General features: G+C 36.7%; 1 protein-coding gene across 4 annotated transcripts in view; it reads right to left on the bottom strand.

Moving 5' to 3' along the window:
- ANAPC10 (anaphase promoting complex subunit 10) overlaps window positions 1-23,060 on the bottom strand; it is a 212,183-nt gene that overhangs the window by 146,310 nt on the left and 42,813 nt on the right. The gene's annotated exons all lie outside the window — the stretch shown is intronic.

The raw sequence follows: 23,060 nt of genomic DNA, 5'->3' as shown, positions 1-23,060 counted from the left end.
TCATGTCACTTCATTACTTGACCGTGATCTTGTTTGGTCAATTTAATTAGTTACTTATAAAACGTGTGTTTTAGGGGCAGCCTACATAGTAGGTATTCCACCTAGTGTCAGGACAAGCCATGTGATGGCCCACAAGGTCAGCACTGCTGCCAGCCCAAAGCCCACCAAGTCCCTTCTGAATAGGAGCTACTACCTTTCCTCAACATTCCTTCCTTGATGTCAGCTGCTATCAGTGAAAACTGTATATAAATACAATCCATTAGAGTTTCTCTATGAAGCAATCTCTCTGCCTGGCTCCAGGATCTTCTGCTTCCTATCAGCAACCTCTAAGTCACAATTCTACTCTGGCTTTGATTTATTTAAGGGTATCCTCTAAGGATATATATAAGTATTAACTCCACCATATACAAAGCTTACCTTAAAAAAAAAAAGAAGTCATGTATTCATAAAAATAACATCAAATATTAAGCACAAAGCTGTTCATATGTCCCTTCCTACTGCTAATCACATATCCCTGGAAAATAAATGGAATAAAGAACAGTGACTTGAAGGTTGCTTCAAGAAAGCTGCCCTCTGCTCTCCACCCTCACTACCTCCTGCTCCTTCATTAACCGTAGCTGGGACTTGATGAAATTCTACAGAACCTCAATGTGAGAACTGTTACCACAAGAAGCAGCAGATCCTGGCACGTTAACCATCCTTTCACTTAGGAAGGAGCAGAACCAGTTAACAGCAATCATGACCTACTTGTAGCAAAAGACAGTCTAATATGATCCAAAAGAAACTTCAGAAGTTCCAGATGTGTTTAAAGTAAGGATACCACAAAGGCAGCTTAACAAGAAAGGCAGAATCCAACTCAAAGAGCTCCCTATGGAAAGCAAGCTCTTTTACCCTAGTGAAGCAGGGACCACCTCAGAAGGTCAAAATCAGTCACTCTATTACAGAGGGTCAAGATATTAATTCTGGACTTGTAAGCCTGAAAAAGTTTCTATGTAGAGAACCTTCCTCCAGAAAGAGTTCCTGGAGAGTTAAGACTACATAGTTTAACTGGTCTTAAAGTTACCTGTTTAAAAAAAAAAGAGGCATAACAAAAAGACAAGACCTACAGAGAGTGTTCTAATCTACATGAACAATTCTGAATTACATTTGAAGTCAGTGTCAATTAAAAACAATAATGTCATCAAAAGCCAAAATGGTAAAGAAATATTAAGAAGAAATTGCAGAAAATCTGTGGAGGACAACAACAAGTTAACCAGACTTAACTATCATTAAAAAGAAAAACAGGGCTTCCCTGGTGGCGCAGTGGCTGAGAGTCCGCCTGCTGATGCAGGGGACACGGGTTCGTGCCCTGGTCTGGGAGGATCCCACATGCCACGGAGTGGCTGGGCCCGTGAGCCATGGCCACTGAGCCTGCGCGTCCGGAGCCCGTGCTCCGCAACGGGAAAGGCCACAACAGTGAGAGGCCCACGTACCGCAAAAAAAAAAAAAAAAAAAAAAAAAAAGAAAAGAAAAACAGATAAGATAAATACGTGCTAGGGATGTAATGTACACCATGACAACCATAGCTAACACTGCTGTGTGATACCTAGGAAAGTTGTTAAGAGAGTAGGTCTAAGAGTTCTCATCACAAGGAGAATCTTTTTTTCTTCTTTTCACCATCTATCAATACATGAGATGATGGATGTTAACTAAACCTATGGTGGTAATCATTTTACAATATAAGTAAATCAAACCATCATGATGTACACCTTAAACTTATACAGTGATGTGTGTCAATTATTTCTCAATAAAACTGGAAAAATAATAATGTCCCTTTAAGACAAAGAAAAGAAAAATAGCCAATATAAACAAATACATGCACACATAATAAAATTATGATTTAGTTTTGTAAAATGAGGGAGAAAAGACTTATCTAAGTAATGAATAATTAAGAAATGATAGCAACAGATAAAAATATGTAGTGCAGTGAAAAGGACATAAGACCAGATGTCAAAAGAAGACCAAGATTTGAATTTCATGTCTACTCTTGAGTTTAAGCAAATTATTTCTCTTTGGTAAACCTTTACTTCTCCATCTATCAGGCTGAATCATATGAAATCGTCATTTTTGTAGATCATAAATAAGATTAGGATAAATTTTATTCCCATATAATTTTTATGCTTTCTTCATAAGAATGTTGTAAGGTAATAAGATAATATAAATTTCATTACTGCTAAATCCACAGGGTCCTTTTCACTTCAAACTTTCTTACCCTTTCTACATAATTTGATGCACCCTCTTTATTGAAATGTTCTCTTCTTGTGGCCTCTGTGATTTCACCTTCTTCTTCCTCCTACGTTTCTCATCTCTTCTTTGTCTTTTTGGAGACTCCTCTTTCTCTTCCTTAAGTGTTGCATTCCTCACAGTTCTGACCTAAAACTAGTCTCACAATACAGAGTTTAATCTATACAACTGTCCTATACGATCGTATCCAGACCCCTGACTTCAGATACCTTAAATGGCTATATGCTGATGATTCAAAGTTTTATATTCTCTTTTTTAAGAGGTAACTTTTAAAGGTTCTAGAGCAAAGGATAGCATTATCTACAGAAGGCAAGGCAAGGCAAGGTAGAAAGATTCCACGATAGAAGCCACACCAGAGAGGTCTGGACTTTAAGTATATCTCTTTTAAATCCAAGAGAATGAAGTAGTTTGAAGCAGACAGTGTTCCTACTGAGAATAACTACAAGTAAAATTTTTTAAATCATCACTTTAGAGTTATCAGAGAGCCGCTAAAACAAAGAGGACTAGAGGATGCCAGGTTCTGGTGAGGAGAGAACCTCAGAGGGGTTGCTGGTCTTCTTGTACCCACTTTAACCATGGGGGCATTTGTTGATTCTAGGATGGGGTAAGATGCTGCAAATCATGGTTTTGCCCAGGTAGAGGGTTGCTTCTTGAAGTCAGAGAACCATGCAGAGCTATGACTAGTGGTCTTTCAGAAAAGATGTAATTAGAGACTTCAAGAGCTTTAAGCACATGGCCTATTTTCCCCTCAAAATATTTGCCACATTGTGAAGTTGTCTGGAATGGGAGGCTGAAGGGATAATCAAGGGGTCTCTCGGAAGAGCGGAGTTTCTAGCAATCTCTCAGGGGTGAGGAAACAAGCCTGAGAGTCTAGAATTTGCCCAGTGAACACACCAGGGTGCTAAATGACAGCCTTGAGTGGCCATGACATAGGGGTATTACAGAACAGAGGTAGATGGAACCTTACCAAAGCTGCAGTACAGCCGCAAGTCAACTCAACTTGGAGGCTGAGAGGAGTAAAGCTTCTCAGCCCATCTGCCTAGCTCTGGAAGATAGAACTCTCTAGAAAAAGAAAAGAGCATCTAGAGTGGCACTGTCCTATAGAAAAAGTGTTTGGGTCACAAATGTGAGCCATATATGTAGTTTTAAATTTTCTAATAGCTACATTTTAAAAAGCACAAAGAGCACAAATTAATTTTATATTTAGAGTATCCAGAATATCACTTCAACATGTGATCAATATAAAGTTACTGAGCTATTTTACATCCTTTTTTTTTTTTTGTACCAAGTCTCCAAAATCCAGCATTTTACACTTACACCACATCTCAATTAAGATTAGCCAAAAGCCACATGCAGCTAGTGGATACTCTACTGAACAGCACAGATCTAGAGTCTAGTCTAGCAATCAATCAAAAATTACTATTACTAACAGAGTTAAGAAATAAGAGGGAAAGATGAATAAATGAAATAATTTCATCTGAGAATTGGAATATACTTTTTAAATGGAAATGGTAGAGCTGAAAATATCTGCAATTAGAAATTTGTCAGATTGAACAGATCATATATATCAGAAGACAGAGTCAAAAAATTCCTTGAAAAATACAATTTATCAAGGTTAACAAAAAGGAGAAATAGAAAATCTGAATAGAACTATATCTATTAAGGAAACTGCCTCATAATTTAAAACCCATCACAAAACTCCAGGTCCAGATGGCATTACCATTCAATTCTTCCGAATATTTAAAGAAATGATATCAATTCTGCACAAATGCTTAGAGAATAGAAAAGAGAGAGACATTTTAAAAATGTTTTTATGAGGCCAGAATACTTTGTTTCCAATAGTTGGAAAGTATATTATAAGAAAGAAAAATTAGACTGATCTTTCTCATGAAACACAAATGAAAAAAATCTAGAACAAAATACTAGCAAATCAAATCAAACCAGGTGGAGTTTAGTTCAGGTATGCAAGGTTGGATTATCATTTAAAAATTAATCAATGTAATTGACTTTATTAATAGAAAAAAAGGAGAAAAATTGTATGATCATCTTGATAGACACAAAAGAGGCATTTGACAAATTCAATACCCACTTATGATCTTAAAACTTTTAGCAAATAGGAACAGAATGCAATCTCCCTAATATGAAAAAGAGCATCTTTCAAACAACCAACCTATAGTACTCATCGTATACAATGGAGAAGTATTGAAAACTTTCATAAAGAGATTATAAACAAGACAATCATCCACTACGACCCCTTCTATTTAAGATTGTACTGGAGGTCTTAAACAGTACAATAATTCAAGGAAAATGGAAGGGAACAGAGGAGAGAGGGGCAGAAGGAAAGAGAGAAGATGAACAAGGATTGGAAGGGAAGAAAAAATAACATTATTTGTAAATTATATGACTGCACATCTAGAAAATACAAAAAGAATCTATAAACTATTAGAACTAATAAGAAAGGTTAATTAGCAAGTCACTGGATATAAGGTCAACATAAAGTTATAACTGAAACAGTGTAGGATTAGTGCAAAGACAGACTAATGGACCAGTGGAACAGATTAGAGTTCAGGAACAGACCCACACATTTACAGTCATCTGATTTTTGTCAAAGATGACATTGGTGCAGTACGGAAAGGATGGTCTCTCCAAGCAATGCTGATGAATTGGATTTCCATTTGGGGGAAAAAATAATAATCTTGACTTCTTCACTTCTCCCCATAAACAAAAATCAGCTCCAGATGAATCTGGATTTAAATGTCAAAGGTAAAATAATAAAACTTCCAGAAGAAAATAAAATATCTTTAAACTTTGGAGTAGATAAAATTTTCTTAAACAGGACACAAAATGCACCAATCAACAAATACTGATTAACTATCCTAGAATTAAGAACTTTTGTTCATCAAAAGATACCATTAAGAGAGTGGAAATAATAAGCCACTGATTGGGAAATGTATAGAAATGTATATATGTATAGAAAAGGACATCTATCTTGAGTATTTAAAGAGCTACTACAAATCAAAGAGGTATATACCCAACAGAAATGCATACATATATTCAACAGTGTGTATACTAAAATACTCATGGGAACACTAGTTAGCCAAACCATCCAAATATATACCAACAGTCAAATGAATAAATTGGAGTATATTCACAAAACATAATATTCTATAGTAATGAAAATGAACAATCTACAACTACCCAAACATATGACTCTCACAAACATGGTAAGTAAAAGAAGCTAGACCCAAAAGAGCATATGCAAAATACGATGCCATCTCTTAAAGTGAAAAATTGAAAAATAAAAACAAAAACCAAACAGATTAAAAAAAAAAACCCAGGTGAAAGTAATCTATATTGTTAGAAGTTAGAATAATGGTTAGCCTTGAGGGAGCATAAGAAAGCATAAAGAAGGCTTCTGGATTTTTATGTGTTTCTGGATTTTTATTTGTTGATGATTACTTAGGTGTCTTTATTTTGTGAAAATTCAGTGAGCTGTTCACTTATGATATGTCGACTTTTTGTATCCATGTAAAAATAAAAAGTTAAAAAAAAAAGGCCCAGACCTTTCTGCTCTGTCATGCTCTGTTGTGTCTGATGTCTGCAGCAGCTGCAAGCGTCATGTTCTCATACAACAAATGTCCAAAAAGCCTTTCTCCTCTTTTAATTAAGGAGGAAAATATTTTCCAGAAGCTATCAGATTTCCCATTGGGCATTTCTGGATCACATGCCTCTGCACTAACTGAAAGGGGAGTTGGAAATGGAGTATCAGGCATTTTCTGTTTTTACTGTGAAAAGCGGTCTCTATGGGCAAGGAAGAGAGATGGAGGAATGTGGCACAGGTATTCAGCAATATCCGCTGCCGAGGATTATTAGTGACCTCTCAACTAGTCTTGCCATGGCCACTTCCGTCTTCCTCTAATCTAAGCTCAGATTAGCAGCACAGTCATTTGACAAAAATGTTAACTTGAAAAACCTTTTGTTACTTTCTCATTATAGTAAAAATAAGTCCATGATCCTTAACACGGTTGACAATGCCCTGCGTGATCTAGTCTCTGCTTACCTCTTCAGCCTCATGTTGAGTGGCCCTTGACCTACATTTTAGCCATATAACCTGCAGTAAGGCAAAAGCAAATATACACTGTGCAAGAAACTGACTCTGAAAATATTCCAAAGATCAAGAGATGGCAAAGAGACATTAATTGTATGTCATTTAAAATGGGTCAAGCATCTTAGATATGCTCCAGTTTAGTGAATTATTTTTATGTTTGTAAATATAAGAATAATAAAAGAACTTTTGGTTTGTCACATGAGATCCTGGTCCCCCTAACTAATTTTTCTTTAAGTCTGAAGTTCAGTAACTACTTAATCTTCTACCAAGATTTTGTTTGTTTCATTTTCAGAAACCTAGCACTCATGGTTAATGAGGACAACTATTCTCAACTCCTTTGCCTCCACTTTCAAATCCCCCCCACTCTATCCCTTAAATGCTAACTGTAGATTCCAATTAGGTTTATGCCTTTTTTCAAATCTCTCTTGACACTAGAAAACACACAAGTACATAAACACATACGAAGTACTTTTACCCTCAAACTTTCCAAGCAATATATTAAAATGCCATCACACTACAGCTTGAACCCAGTAGTCAAATCTGTTCATCACTCAACAAACTGTACACTTACTATGTACTGGATACTGGAAACCGTGACAGGTGTAGTAAGAGAAAATGATCAATTTATTGGAAACTAATGTATTTTATGTTCAGGAAATATATCTAATCACCCATCAATTCTTATGCACATACCATTTTGACAAATATAATTTACAAATGCTTTGAAAAATAGTTTAGGAAATAATGGATTCCCAAAACCCAACGAAAATGACAGCTGAAGAATCTGAAAAATGAATAAATCCACAAATGCAAAGGGAATAGGAGAGGTTAAGAAGAAGCAAGGTGCATTGTACCCTAATATCTCTGAAACTGAAAGCACCAGGTAGTTCTGAAGGTAGGGGTGCCAAGGTTAGGTTAAAAATGAACAAATAAGCAAACAATAAAACTAGCTGAAGTCCATATAAGGAATAGTTTGATGCCAAGATTCTCACCAGTCCCCAGTTTAAGTAGGCAGGTGACCATCCCTTCCCTACTCCTACAGAAAACTACAAGTTTATACTATCAGTACAAGTTAAAGAAGGGAGGCTCTAGATTCAGGTAAAGCAAGACTAGATGGCAGCACCTTATTTTTTTTTTTTTAAAGTGAGTGAACATCTACATACTTAACAGTGAACCTCAGCTCCCTTCTTCTTGCTCAGCTATAAGGATGCTGACTCCCAGGCAGATCACCCTGAAGCTCCTTCCACATCCCACCTCCTATCCCCTGCCCCATGCCTCCAAGGCCGGAGAATGAATTACTATTTTCTGGAAAAAATCATACTATAAGGAAAAGAGAAAAGCTGAAAAAGAAAAAGTCCATAAGAAAAGAGTTACACATAGTGTTGAGTCTCCCCAATTTAATAAATATTTATTGAATGCCTATTTTGGGCTGGGCACTATTCCAGATGGTTGGAAGATATCAATGAAAATAAAAATAATAAAATCTCTGCTCTCATGGAGCCGATGCTCTAGTGGGGGAAGACAGAAAAATGAACAACAAATATAATAAATAAGGTATTATATATTAGGTAATAAAAGTGCTATGAGGAAGAAAAAGAGCTATGGGAAAAAAATAGAGCAGGGAAAGAAGGATCAGAAGTACCAGGGGGCAGGTGTGTGCATTTTTAAGTAAGGTGGTCAGAATAGGCCTCACTGAGGAGGTAGCATGTGTGCAAAGAGGTGAGGGTACCAGCCTGACCACATTGCTGTAAGGCCTGGTAAGCATCAAACTCTATCATGAACACAAACTGCTTCCAAACTGCTAATTTGTGCCTCTCTCCTAGGCTATGAGAAAATAGCCAAGGATCTCCAGGCATGTAAAAAAAAAAAAAGAAAAAGAAAACAAAAACAAAAATGGAAATTAAACAAGCAAAAACAAAAAGGAACTCTCAAGAGAAGCAGTAAAAGGAGGACAAGAAACTTAAAAACAAAACAAAGCATTATTAATATTCCCCACAACATAACAGAATGCATCCTTAAAACAAGAACAGAATGCTTTTTTTTAAAAGACCAAGAAACAAAAAGAGGTCTTAGAAATATATATATACGTACATTTTTAATTATACAAAGTTAAATGAATTGCTTGGAATATGAGAAAACAAAAGAGAAAAAAATGAGAAAATCAGTGGCTCAATGCAGGAAGTATCACAGCTAACAAATGTAAATTCAGAAACAGACAACAGAGAAAATAGAGGAAAAATATGAAGGAACATAAGAGCACCTCCCAGAACTAAAGGACAGGTGTTTCCACATTGATGGGAACCACTGCGCACTCAGTAAAATGAAGGAAACACACACACACACGCATACACACACACACACACACACACCCCGTTATAGCCATCGTAAAATTTCTGAACATCAAAGGTACAGAGATTTTAAAAGCCTCTGCAGAAAAAAATAGGTCACATGCAAAGCATCAGTAATCAAAAGTGGCATTGTATTTCTCAACATTTACACAGAAAACTATGAGGCAATGGAGAATGTGCTTAAAATTCTGATGAAAAATTATTTCCAAACAAGAATTCCATACCCAGCCAAATCATCCCTCGAGGGTGAGATTAAAATAAAGGTTTCAGTCATGCAAGGTTTCAACATTTTTACCTTCCATGTGGAGGATGCATTTCACCAAAAGAGGAAGTAAATCAAGAAAGATGAAGACATGGGATCCAGGGAAAAAGGAATCTACCAAAGAAAAAAGTGAAGGAAATTCCCAAGATGATGTTGAAGGGATGTCTTAAGAAGATGGCTGTTAGTCCAAGTCCTCTGAAGAGACACCAAGACATGAACAGATATACAAGAAATTTATTAAAGGAAACATCTGTGAAAGAAAATGGGGCTGGAGCCAGGGGAGGCTGGAAGAGCTGTCAGACACCATGCAGGTCTGGGCCCAGGAGGAGACGGGAAGGAAGGAGGGAGGGGTGTATGTGTTAGACTGCAGTGCAGTTCTAGGGAAAGTTTGGCAAGGCTGTCAAGAAGTCCTTAAGCCACGGCTGCCTGACAGAAGACTCCAGAGTCCCCAGGAATGAGCCTCCGTTAATACCCCTGCTGTGCTCACTCACTGGCTGGGGGCACAGACGTGGTGATGGATACCAGAAAGCAGCAGCTGGGGCCATCAGTCAGTTACTCCCTGCGGTCAGAGATCTGAGAGGAACATTCTCAAGGCCACCTGTGGTGGCTCTGTAACGTGCCAACTAGGCTAACCTAAACTACATTTCCCAGAATTCCCTTCCTGGCATGTTTCTGGTTAGGTGAGACAGAAGAGATTATTTGCAGGCAAGATTTCGAAGGCAGATGTGAAGCAGCAGCCATTCTGTGCTTTGATGTAGGTGATTCCACAAGTTTTGTAGATCCCCAAACTAGTGATCACACAAGTTGTCACTATCTGCTGGCACACCCCACTGTCATGGGGCAGCAGCCAGGCCTACAATTGCTCCACCTTCCCCTGGGTCCTCCTGCAGCTTCTCTGACTCCCAGGCCAGGTATGTGTCTGCTCCATGACAAAGGGTATTAGCTCCTTCTGCAGGTCGCTGGCATCACAAGGTGGGAGGCGGTGAGAACTGATGTGGATCCCAGTTCCTCGAATTGGTGCTCCTGGTTCCAGCTTGCCCTTGCCCTTCACCGCTACACATCCGTCTTCACTTTTGACTCCTTGCCCCGTGGTGTCAAGCTCTGGCATCAGATGTGAAAACAACCAGCCTTATAGAATTTATTTAACCAACTCCTACTCGTGTAAGGCAAAATCCTTGAAACAAATCTCTTACTATATACCAGTCCCCATACATACACACACACACACACACACACACACACGTGCTCTGCTTCCCCAAATGAACTTCCACTGACGCACGGACACAGTAGCTGGGCTGAAGGTCCAGGAGGGATGTTTCCATGAAAAAAATGTGAAACCGAAAGAGTATGTATGTTTCCAGAGGTTTCTGAGAGATTCGTCAGAGAATTTAGGGGTATATCAGTAACTGATAACATTTTTTAAATTCAGGAAAAAATGAGGCAATCATTAATTCTAGGAAAACAAAATTATGCCTGAAAAGGAAATTTAAAGCATGACTCAGGTATAAAAACAATACATGGTCATGACAGTGAAAACATGTAAAATGATTTAGCAAGTAGCATGAAAAACTATATTAGGAAGATAAAGAGAAGTATATAAGAGAAGAAACAGGATTATAGGGCTAAATCCTGATATTTCATAGTAAGACATCATTAGATCATGTCTTTATAGATATGTGCACACATGCTATGTAGAACTGCACATAACTACTATAGCTATCCATACACATATGTCATGGAGAAATATGAAAGCAAATATCAAAAAGAACCCCCCAAATGGCTAAAATAACTAAGAATAAGAGAACTGCTCCCGAGGAACAGGATGGGGGTGTGGAACAGAGAGAGAGGTGCTGTTGCAGTCCTTTCAGACTTTCAACCTATGTACATACTTTACTGTAGCAAAAATACACTTAAACTTAAAAAATCAGACTGAAAAGTTAAACTGAAAAAAGTTAAAGTCAGTAGAACTGAAAATTAAAGAATAAGACTCATCAAGTTGGAAAAAAAAATAAGGAGGCGGAAGGGAGAAATCTGACGATACCAAGTCTAAACCATTTAGAGTTCAAAAAGAGGCACTAATCTATCGCTTAGGGATGCATGCAAAGGTGGTAAAACTCTTTTTTTTAAAAAACTAAGAAAATTATCATAAAAGGTTAGGAGTGGTTACCTTTAAAAGGTACGGAAAGGACTGTGATAGGGAAGGGAGGAGGTGTACTCCCAGCTCTGGGATGCTCATAAAGTTCCATTTCTTACATTAGACAGGTTATATACACACATAAGCTATATGTGTGCTTTATGGACTTTGGGGAGGAGACAGCACTAAGCACCCGACAGAAACAATTGCAGTAACACCAGCCTTCACTTGCAGTACTCCTCCTGCCACGCATGAGGCTTAGCTTTTTCCCAGTATTTAGGCTTCCAAGTAAATTATGGTTTGCTATTAAATGAGCTCTAAAATCAACAAATGCATATTTCATTTACATTTTACATTCATTTATCTTTTATCCTAGAACAAAAATGAGAAACAGAATTTGTATGCATGGTAGATATGATAAAACTTTATGTAAACACTTACAAATTTAGACTTTTCACATACATTAGTAATTTTTAAGGTACAGCAAATTTAAAACGTATACTGTTATCCTATCACCATAAATCTTAATAGTAAATAAACTCACAACAAGGAAAGGTTAAAGATAGCCTTTAAGTATACATGGCAGAATTACATCTAAGGAGAAGGCTGTTTGATGGCCTACTGCTGTATTACAAAACACTGGAAAAGAGATGGGGGAATCAGCAACTTAAGATACCAAAGAATCACTATGAAATACTTTTTATGTAAATCATTTAACCACTAAGTGAATAATTGCTTATTTAAAAAATCCAATTGAAGCAGAAGGATACATGGAGACCCAATTACCTTTTAAAAAATAGTTCAGAGAAATACAAATACAGTATGTTCTCATGTGGAATGTAAAAATGCCACACTCATTGAAACAAGGAGTACAGTGGTGATTGCCAGGGGCTGGGGGTAAAGGAACTGGGGAGATGTTGGCTAAAAGGAACAAACTTCCAAAATGAATAATTGCTGGGAAGCTAATGTCCAGCACAGTGACTAGAATTAACAATACTGTATTATATGCTTAAAAGTTGTTAACAGACTAGATCTTAAATGTTATTATTACCACACACACAAAATGGTAATTATGTGAGGGGATAGAGGTGTCAACTAACTTTATCCTGGTAATCACTTCACTGTATATATGGTGTGTGTGTGTATCAAATCATCACACTGTACACTTAAACTTACATATATGTCAATACTATCTCAATAAAGCAGGAAATAAATAATAGGTATATAAATAAATAAGAAAAAAGATGTTTTAGTATCTCAATGAAGCCTTCAAAAAGTCTTTTCACAATCAAGCTGCCTTCAGAAGGACTGTTAAAAAGCTAACTAAGGCAAGACCTATAAGAAGCAGGTGATAAACTTAACAAATACTTTTTGATCAAGAGACATGTAAAGACTTTTACTGCAAGGATATCACAATTCTATGGAGGTAATGACTAAAAAGTAGAATTCTGACTGCAATATAATCCTAAATACACTTTAAGGAGATATGGAGCTCTGAAAGGGACTGGAAGTCAAGGTAATGGGAATTATTTAGGAGTGGATGAAAGAGACACCCATTAATTAAGGCTGACTCCATTCAAGTTTTCTTGGCTTTGTGACTTTTCCTCTTCTATGAGATAATAACAGTTAACAGCAAATAACATGTTTGGAGCGCTTACTCTTTGCCAGGCACTGTTTTAAGAATTTTACAGGTACTGAGTCATTCCAGCCTTGCAATAGCCCTATGAGTTCACTATTTTCATCTTCCTTTTATACACAAGAAATCTGAGGCCCAGAGACACCAACTTTCCAAGGTTCAGAGTTAAGTGGCAGAACAGGAACCCAAACCCCAGCAGATGACTCCAAAGCTCATGCTCCTGGATCTTCATCAACCCAAAGATATAAATGTATATCCAATAGCTATATACAGCTGAAACTCCCAAGTTCATGAGATTCTATAGAAAAGCACATGCTTTTACAGCCTATGAAAACATTACCAGTTTTCAAGGCTTTGCTCCTTTCAGCTACCATTTAGTGAGCTGCTACCATGTGCAAGGCTCTTAACTGACACTTGTTTTAATCATCCCGACACCGCAGCCCTAGTTTACAGCTGAGGAACCTGAAGTTCATAGAGAGGTTATATAATTTGCCGAGGGTCACCTAGCCGGTGAAGGATGAAGCCAGGACTTGAAAGTAATTTCCCTGCCCAAACTCTGAACATTACAGAAGTAATAAAGCAGTCTTGACGTATGTCTCTCTGGAATAAAAAATAAGGCAAAAATATATTCTGAGATGAGTACAAGTGAATAATATTTGCAATTCAAGTGTAATTGAAATACATATGCCTTAAAGAGATGTGGAACTCTGAAGGGGATTGGGAGGAAAAGAAGAAAGTAACTCAACTCTGTGAAAGTCTCACAATACTCATTGTTTCCTATTAGTTACGGTGCCTAGAGGTAAAGCATGACATTGGGAACAAATGAAGTTCTTGTTATAGGTCCAGGCAGAGGTGAAAACCCAATATACACCTCCAGTTATATTGGAAATTAAAATGCAAACATCTCTAGTGTTCTCAATAACAGGTTTTCAAAACAACTGAATTAGTCCCACACACACTTTGCTTGCAAGGTCTGTGATTTCCATTGGTCCTATAATTCATATATATAACAGATTCTGTTTACAAAAGTACAAAAAAGAACCACCTTATAATTTACTTTCAAATTGTTTATCCAAATCTAGAACATCTGTCTAGAATGGTTAAGGTGGATTATACAAAATGAGTATTATGGAGTATGAAGTAATGAATTTTATTTTACATGAATTTTAAAAGCATTGAACTAACTCTACTGCTCGTTGCTTAGATATTATGAAGTTTGACTTCACCTTGGCGTGAATTACTATCATTTTAAGAAAAATGTTAACTGGTTTCCTAAAGCTGCAATCAGTGACAACTGAGTAGCAAAAGCAAAGACATTTCTGTTCTATTCACAAGCACCAACAAACAGCCCAGTGGGGAAATGGCAGCGTGCCAGGCTGCCCCGTGAGCAATTAGGCTTCGTGGCAATCAGGAGACCCAGGCGTCTTAGGCCCTTAGAAAACTAGTATGTTAAGGACTTGGTGCTTTTACTACCCTTTCCTGGAGGCATGTGTGAGACATATCTTGTTTAGATGACAATCTCTTCCATCTACAGGACCAAAAGAAAAGTTAAGACAACTAAGTAATAAGAAGCAAATTGAGGAGAACATGTGAGAGATTAGCAAGCATCACTGTTTACTGGACCTATTGACTAAATGTAATAACTGATCTCAGATAGACAGTAATCTCATTCTAATAATCAGAAGAAACAATAATTAAAAGGCGCATACAATTATTGTAAAATGTAAAAGTGCATTTTAATTGATGAAGAAACTCAGTGAAATTCAGAGGCAAACCAACCTGAAATTCTCTCTCAATGAAAAATAGTTGAAATGGATAAAAATTCAGTTTCAGCCAAAACATGTGTATATTTACTCCTTTACTAACTTCTACATGGAAGGTTTCTAAGAAAAAAACAAACGACATTGAATGATTCAGATAAACCTTATGCCAGACTGTGGGCATCAACTTCCATTTCACCAAATTTAAACCTGAAGTTCCCTATTATCTGGTAAATGTTTTCTCTTTTTGATATTTTATGAGTCTGAGTGAAAGGTTGAGGCTGTCAACACACTGGATTACATTTTGTAAATTTGCTGTCTATGTCTAATAAGATACCCAACAGCATAACAAGAATAATACATTCCTTGAATGTATTCCTTTCTAATACATTCCTTGATTAGAGTAATTACGTAGGGTCACTTCAAAAATTTTACTAACTCAATATTGTCAAGAATCCATCATATTTAAGTATCTGAATTTGAAATATCTGAATTTGTCCTGAAGTACAGGACAAATTTATGATATTTTTATATTCATCTAGCCAAGACACACTTTACTTTATAAATAAAATAGATTTTAGAGGGCAAAAGTCAATATTTAAATCAATCCTTCATATATATCTTCAACAAAAGCTCATTATTTCTCACCTTTAATACTTTATAATTTCATTTAAAGTTTTTTATTATTTTATAGTATATAAACATACAAGCCTTTTCTCTACTTCTTGATGTGCCAGTAACAGTTGTGTAATATACATCTATGACAACTTAGCCTATAAACAGAATTCCTCACAAATTTAAAACCTAAGGACCAACAAATGTTTCACTACACTCAGAAAACACAGAGTCTTTATTCCGACAGGAACTTTCAGTAAAAAAGTGACGTGTGAACAGCAGACACTGATGTTCACACAAGCATACTGCAGACAACCCAGCAGGCGGTTTTCTATTTTTTTTGGATTATGCTCTGGAGGTGCTGGCACAATGGAATTTCAATACCATAATTGCTTATTTCTCTGTGTATTTTCAAAATAATAGGTAAAGAAAAAAATCAACTACGAAAATAACAAAATATTTTTCATTCTTCTTTTCAAAGGATGTAATTTATAACCATTACACAAATAGAGAAGAAGCACAAAAGGGGGGAAAAGAGAAATAAAGTAATGTTCCAAAGGTTCAGTTTACAAGGACCTCACACTAAGTTTTTTTTTTTTTTCCTGCAACTCTTACTAGAAACAGTATTATTTGCTAAAATGCACTAGCTGCCAAGAGCCATGGTCCATCTAAAGCAAAATGCTTAAGATGGAAATAGAGTGTTAAGACAGAAAAAAGGGACAAGATTCAGTATACAAATTTCTGTAAAATCTATTTTAAAAAAAGAATAAGATGAGGTTTTAATTTTGATATTTTCTGCCTGAAAAATAAATGCAATACTAAATAAAATACTAAAATATATAGCAGTGTATTAAAACAATAAGATGTAATCAAATTCCAAACTTTCTAATTAAACCTTTTTTTTTTTTTTGTAAGTTATTGGGAATTCAACACTAGCCTTGGTTCACATGATAGAACAATGGGAAAATTTTCCGAGTGGTTGAACACTAACCCTGACAAGTGTGGAGAGCCAACTACAATACATTATATGGTAGCATAACCTGCCACCCACGTTGCTGAGAGAACAGCTTTCAAACACATGCACTGAGCTGTAAAACCACAAAATCCCTTATTACACATTGTCTTTCTTACTCTAGGTGAAATATACCACCAATTCTTTTCCATTATAAATCTTTTTTATTACTATTTTTGAAGCCCACTTAACATTTTGACTGTCTTTTTCTTACAATGTAAAAGGTGTCTTTTTTTAAAAAGGAAAATGAAACAGGACTGTTATCACCCTCCTACAGTATTACAATGAAGGCTGATACCTGCCACACAATTTCTCAGAGCTGATTTTGGAAATCCATATTACCCAAAATGAGTTTTAAGCTAAAGTTTTTTTATTCCTTTAAAGACCAAGGTTCACTAAGTTTCTTAAAGCATTTGAAAACACTTGCATTCTTTAAGAAAGACTGATATATTGCTTTGGGGATTCTTTAATAAAATACATGGTCTTCATCATTACCCGCCTCCCCAAAAAGAAAAGAGAGAGAGAGAGAAAACCAAATCGTCAAAATCTGTCATGGAATGAGTGTTCTTTCTCATTCTGTGTCTCTTCCCAACATTCCTCCCTTTCCCCACTCTGGCACAAATCCAAACCTGTACCAAAAAACAAACAAACAAAACCAGAAAGCTATTTTAGAATCAAGGATATAAGATAATATCCATCTTATGTTGGTAAAATATTTAAATAAAGCAAGACTGTAGGATGGCAAATATGTTTCATCCTCATTACGGCACTGTGCTTTGTCAAAGATGTGTTTTTACTGTTCAGAAAAGAACTCACTGCAATGACTATCAAATTTGTACAAAACAGCTAGAGATACAGAACAGGAAGGGTGAAGAAAACAACTTAAAAGACACTACTTTTATAGAAATTCAAAGACACTACTTTTTAGAGATTCAAGATGGTAAAAATCATTCTAAACTGTGTGTTTCTCTCTACATTTGCCTAATTAATTTCCCTCCGAAATTCTCCCTCCTATCCTTTACATCCCCCATCTCCCCAACTCCCACCCACCATGACCCACCTCTGTCCACAATCTGCTAACTGAATCACAGCCTTCCAGGACAGTTACAGGACATAACAGTTTCTTCTGGGGTTTTCATTTGCAATGTTGCTGGCACGGAGAATTTTATTTGTAAGTGTTTCTATTATACTGACAAGGTCAATTAGTCCCGTCAACTATTGGTCTTTCTGCCTGATAGCTTGGTGGATTATTCAAGTGGGACCATTCATAACCTATAACTGAATGCACCCAATTAACATCAGAAACATGACAATACTGTTATCTAATGGGATTTTAAGTTTATCTTAATAACATGCCATAGTAATGTCATTTTCTCCAAACTGGTGGTTTAATATCTGATAGAAACTCTACATTTGCCTCAAATTGAATTGATTTGTAAATTATGATATACAAATTACATAGAGTAATTTCTATTTTATGGAAGTTTATTATAAAAATGTTGAAGCTTTTTAAAAAACAATAATCAGCTATTATGCCTACATTTGCTTATATGGTTTATACAACGAAATAAAGAATATGACAACCCTTTAGTATGCAATATCCAGTACTCTTATCAAGATTTCTCCCAAGGTGCAGAAAGCACTACTACTCTGCCAGAAGCTATTGTGGAAATTAGTTGGTATTTTACTTCAAATATTCAAAAAATCTTTATGCTGTCAAATATTATTTTTAAAAAACACAAAAGAGAATTTGCATCATTGGGTGTTTGCTCTGTGACAGGCAATATGAATAAGTACTTTGCAAACTTTATCTTACTTAATTGTCTCAGGAACCCAATGAAAAAGCATTGTTATCCCTATTCTATGCATGAGGAACCTAGTAAGTGGCAAAATTGAGATATGAAACCAGATGTGTCTAGTTTGCCAAAGTGCGGTCTTTCAACATCACTCGGCCTAAGAAATATGAGATAATCCCCCATCATCTCACAGTATCATCTTATAATAACTGGACCATAGAGTACTTTCAAGCTTCAAAACTATCCTGTAAAAGAATGATGCCCAATTATTACTGAGCAACAACTAGAAAAAGATGAATACGGGTGTCTGGTATCCATTTAATTATATTGACACTAAAGTTTTATTAACAGTAAGACAATACTCCAGTTTTTTCGTTTCGCTTCCAACCCAAATGTACCCTCACATATATGAATGTACATGTGATCTCCCACACACAGGCCTGCCCCCATGTATTACCTGCTCATACACACAAATGCATCCAAACTGTCACACCCAATACTCCCAGTTTCTAAGCCAAAAGTATTGTCTATTATTCTGGGCCACAAAGAAGTGAAAAGCTATCTTAACACCACATATCAAGGTATCAATTTTTTGCAAAGAAGGATTTTTAAAATAAGTTTTAAATAACTTTTTCATAAAGTAATTTTTAAACTATCTGAGCTAGTGAGTCAATTTAAAATATGTTCTAGCAAAAATTGTATTGTGATTATCTCTATCTTTGCTTTATGAATTTTAAACAGAAGCAATTCATTCAACTGTTAGGCCAAACTGCCCTAAAAGCAAACGCCTACCAAGAAGAGCACACTGTACATTTCCAAAGCTCAAATACTACTCTCAAATTCTCTGCTCTGGGTGCCTTCAGACTGGCTAGAGTGACTCTCAGGGCTCCATTCACTGCTTAGTGTAAATGTCTGTAAAAATATTTGTGCAGTAAGGATAGACAAACCTTTATGAAAATACTGGTTTGGCTAAAAGTTGTGACAGTTAAGATGTACATAAATAATTTTTTTAAATGACTGTTTATACCCCTTACTCTATAAATGTATTACTATAAATATTATATTAATTCAGAAGAATACAGCCTCCAGAGAAAGTACAAAGACTGAGAAGTAGAATTCAGAGTCATCAGTATGAAGTCAGCTTTGCTTATTTTTTAAATACATCAAAATAAATCTCTCATAAGCACAAAAAATTTAAGAACAGAGTACAAAATCAAAGGAAGTATCCACTTTAGTGAGCTGTTACCTTAGTAAAGAAAGATCCAATATTTGGACACAATGGTCCAACATGTGATCCAACAGATTTTATGCTATGAACTGGATCATATCCGAAAGATTAAACTGCTGAACTATGCCCTTACTAAAGTCACAAAATAATGCCACTGGTGCTGTTGTTTCAAAGGATTAAATCTATATGTTTAATCCAATGCCAATGGAAATTTCATTAAGGTTTAAAACAACAACAACAACTAGAAAACCTGCATGGAATGTACGCTCTATCCAACTGTGGACAACTGATACTGAAATGCCAAATATCAACCTTAAATTTTTTTTTTTTTTTGCGGTACGAGGGCCTCTCACTGTTGTGGCCTCTCCCGTTGCGGAGCACAGGCTCCGGACGCGCAGGCTCAGCAGCCATGGCCCGCGGCCCCAGCCGCTCCGCGGCATGTGGGATCCTCCCGGACCGGGGCACGAACCCGTGTCCCCTGCATCGGCAGGCGGACTCTCAACCACTGCGCCACCAGGAAAGCCCTCTCATTTTTTTAAGTAAATAAACAGAGGCTCCAAAAGGACAGAGAAAATGCCCTGTATTATAAAATAAAGAAGTAATAATAGTACCAAGACTTCAACTCTGATCTGACAGACTCCAAAACCTACAATTAAAGCAGCATGTGGCAAAGACAATCTAGAAACATGTTCCTTCCTCTGGCTTAAGTCTCATCCTCTGTCCCACTTTAAATACGATACTTAAAACCCAGACTACAGCTTACGAAACAGACTGGGTTTTTGCCCCTGGAAGCCAAGGTTAGAGAACTATGCGTTCAAGGGCAAGTACAATATGACTCTGGGGGAATACCAGCAAGTTTCAAATGACTACGACTTCAGGTTAAATGGAGTTCAGTGAGTCATGGTAATTCCATGCTACAGATAATCCTGATCTTAGTCAACAGAAAATTGTCAAATTTGAATTCCGTATCAGCGTTCAACAATTCTCTCTCAACATAAGGCAACTCTTCATTCAAAATAAGTCATTTAAAGCCAGGAACATCTCTCAGTGCCTTTCACGATTCTTCCACAGAGAAATGATAAAAATTTTAAATGGATAAAGCTAACGTTTAACAACCAGATTTTACAAACTAGCTGAGAATAATTTTGACTTGATTTTTATCTTTTTATTATCTTAAATGTGACGCAGCTACCTAAATACTATGGTTGAAGGGTGAAGGCAGGCAGAGAGTTCTTTTCATTCATCAGTCTGTTCTGACTCCCTAAAGTGCCTTCTTTATCATACTTAACCTGAGCTTATCACCATTGGGCCAGGAATAAGAGGCAAGTTATAAGTCTCCTAGATTCTCCCAAAGTAAATTATATTCCCTTTAGTCATTATCTTCTCTAAGATCTTATGCTTACACCAGAAAGTGGGGCTGCCAGGGTAGAATCAGTTTAAGAACTAATCTGCCTAGAACGCTTTTCTTTAGCAAAGTAAAGCTAAAACAGATGCCCCTACACTATCTTTAAAATAAATACAAGTGCCATTGCAGAAAACAAAAATTGCACAAATATTAACTGAGCACCTACATGCCAGGTACTTAGGCATGACGGTGATTGACAGATACTGTTCCTGTGCAAGTGGAAGCTATCAAAGATTTGTGGCAGCTGATAAGAAATATGGCACAAAATTCTTAAATAAATGGCAGAAGGGTAAGATTAGGGTACAGAAATATACATAGAATTGTTTATAAGTAGGTCACAAATTTGGCTCCACAGTTCCTGGCAGTCAAAGCAAAGTGAGTATCATTACTGGTTCTGACAGTACGGAGGCTCTTCTACTTAGATTAGATTCCAAAGAGCTATCGTTAAGTCCATTTAATCCCATGTGCAAAGTTTTAACTATAGAAGCAACTGCTAATACCACCTATTGGTAACTAACAGAGCTAACATACTTCTCCCCGGACCCACTGCCCCCTTACAACAGGCAGGTTTTCATATCTACCAAAGTCCTTAAGTTGAAAGTTCTTTTTTTAAAAATTAATTAATTAATTTTGGGCTGCATTCGGTCTTAGTTGCCGCGCAGGGGCTTTCTCTAGTTGTGGCAAGGGGGGGTTACTTTTCATTGCGGTGCGCGGGCTTCTCACTATGGTGGCTTCTCTCGTTGCGGAGCACAGGCTCTAGGCATGTGGGCTTCAGTAGTTGTGGCACACAGGCTCAGTAGTTGTGGCTCTCGGGCTCTAGAGCACAGGCTCAGTAGTTGTGCCGCTTGGGCTTAGTTGCTCCACGGCATGTGGGATCTTCCAGACCAGGGAACAAACATGTGTGCCCTGCATTGGCAGACGGATTCTTAACCACTGCACCACCAGGGAAGTCCCAAGTTGAAAGCTCTGAAGCAGAGAAACTTGTGTGTGTGTGTGTGTGTGTGTGTGTGTGTGTGTGAAAAATAAAAACCAAACTGCTTTTCCTGAATTCAGATCTGAAGGAAATCTTTACTCTGGATATGTACAAAAAGGCCACTTTGTGATATAGTAGACTACATTCTCAACAATGTTCCTAACAGAATTACAACAGCAAATTTCATAATGTCTTAGGTGTCTCAAAGTAGGCCTATTGATTAATAGTAAAGATAAATTCTATAAAAGCAATTTTATAAAATAATGCAGCCAAAGTATAATAGTTATAATAGCTAAAGAACATGTATGTCTCCAAGCAATTCCCAATTTAAAAAATATATGAAATTCGACTCTTAGAAGATTAGTCTGAAGATCTAAAAATAAGCTTTTGAGACTACTGGCATCACAGTCATTTCTTACACAAGTTTTGTGTGTGACACCTCTTTACTATAATTCCTAAAACATAGGAAAAGAAAGCTTTCAGATTAAGTTTTGAGGGTTTAGCAATTATATATAAAATGAGTATAATACTTAGTAGACAATGAAAACGGATGCAATCTGGTTTTTTTAAAGGGCTATTCATTTTTCTCATGAATCTCAAAGAAAGTGCAATTAGGGAATAAGTCAAAGGCCAGTTATCACTGTATACAGTTAGTGTCAAAAGAGACACTATGTAAACAACATATAGTGTTTGGCCAGATTCACTACAATTAAGTGAAGTGAGAAAAAAAGCAAAAACAGGATCTCAGGTGCTTCCCTGGTGGTCCAGTGGTTAAGAATCCACCTTCCAATGCAGGAGACTTGGGTCCAATTCCTGGTAGGGGAACTAAGACCCACATGCCGCAGGTCAACTAAGCCCACACACTGCAACTACTGAGCCCACGCGCTCTAGAGCCTGCACGACACAACTAGAGAGCCCACGTGCCACAACTACTGAGCCCGCACTCTGGAGCCCGTGCGCCACAACTAGAGAGAAGCCCGCACACCACAACAAAGAGCCCTCACACCACAACGAAAGATCCCGTGTGCCACAGCTAAGACCCAATGCAGCCAAATTAATTAATTAATTTGTAAGAAAAACATAAAAAACAGGATCTCAAAGGATGATGTAATCTGCGTGAAAAACTTAATTTACTCTCAAGGCACTATCTACCATCAAATACTCACAGAGTACCTTTTCCTCAACTTCAGAGGAGTTTACCAAATCTGAATACTTCAGTTAACTCATACAAAACTGAAATACAGTAAGTTAAAGAATATAAGACTATTTTAACTGGGATTCTTTAAGAATTAGAGTAAAAACACTATTTAGTCTAAACATTTTACAGAGTTAGAATCTATGTACTTTCAAAGTTGCTTTCTAAATACAGATAAGTAGATATACTAATATACTAAAATAGAATTTTAGTAATTACTGGCTATAAGTCTCTTTTATAATTATTTTATTGATTTCTATTATAAAATTAGAGATGTTTTCCTACAGAAAAAAATTAGGGTACTT

The sequence above is a fragment of the Mesoplodon mirus genome (genome assembly GCF_964341445.2).
Source record: "Mesoplodon mirus genome assembly, chromosome: 2".
NCBI lineage: Eukaryota > Metazoa > Chordata > Mammalia > Artiodactyla > Ziphiidae > Mesoplodon > Mesoplodon mirus.
This window is presented reverse-complemented; position numbering and strand designations above follow the sequence as displayed.